Here is a 1,159-nt window from a genome sequence, read left to right as displayed (position 1 = left end):
GTCTTCGTGGCAAACGAATCTGCTCCAGTCCGGAATCCCTGAAGCATTACACCAACAACCTGACAACAGCTTTCGCATCCCGCAACTACCCTCCCAACCTGGTACAGAAGCAAATAACCAGAGCCACTTCCTCATCCTCTCAAACCCAGAACCTCCCACAGAAGAACCACAAAAGTGCCCCACTTGTGACAGGATACTTTCCGGGACTGGATCAGATTCTGAATGTGGCTCTCCAGCAGGGATACGACTTCCTCAAATCCTGCCCTGAAATGAGATCCATCCTTCATGAAATTCTCCCCACTCCACCAAGAGTGTCTTTCCGCCGTCCACCTAACCTTCGTAACCTCTTAGTACATCCCTATAAAATCCCCAAACCACCTTCCCTACCCTCTGGCTCCTACCCTTGTAACCGCCCCCGGTGTAAAACCTGTCCCATGCACCCTCCCACCACCACCTACTCCAGTCCTGTAACCCGGAAGGTGTACACAATCAAAGGCAGAGCCACGTGTGAAAGCACCCACGTGATCTACCATTTGACCTGCCTACACTGTGATGCATTCTATGTGGGAATGACCAGCAACAAACTGTCCATTCGCATGAATGGACACAGGCAGACAGTGTTTGTTGGTAATGAGGATCACCCTGTGGCTAAACATGCCTTGGTGCACGAACAGCACATCTTGGCGCAGTGTTACACCGTCTGGGTTATCTGGATACTTCCTACTAACACCAGCCTATCCGAACTCCGGAGATGGGAACTTGCTCTTCAATATATCCTCTCTTCCCGTTATCCACCAGGCCTCAATCTTCGCTAATTTCAAGTTGCCGCCACTCATACCTCACCTGTCATTCAACAACATCTTTGCCTCTGCACTTCTGCCTCGACTGCATCTCTGCCCAAACTCTTTGTCTTTAAATATGTCTGCTTGTGTCTGTATATGTGTGGATGGATATGTGTGTGTGTGTGCGCGAGTGTATACCCGTCCTTTTTTCCCCATAAGGTAAGTCTTTCCGCTCCCGGGACTGGAATGACTCCTTACCCTCTCCCTTAAAACCCACATCCTTTCGTCTTTCCCTCTCCTTCCCTCTTTCCTGATGAGGCAACAGTTTGTTGCGAAAGCTTGAATTTTGTGTGTATGTTTGTGTTCGTTTGTGTGTC

This window comes from Schistocerca cancellata, chromosome 5 (genome assembly GCF_023864275.1).
Source record: "Schistocerca cancellata isolate TAMUIC-IGC-003103 chromosome 5, iqSchCanc2.1, whole genome shotgun sequence".
In the NCBI taxonomy this organism is placed as follows: domain Eukaryota; kingdom Metazoa; phylum Arthropoda; class Insecta; order Orthoptera; family Acrididae; genus Schistocerca; species Schistocerca cancellata.
This window is presented reverse-complemented; position numbering follows the sequence as displayed.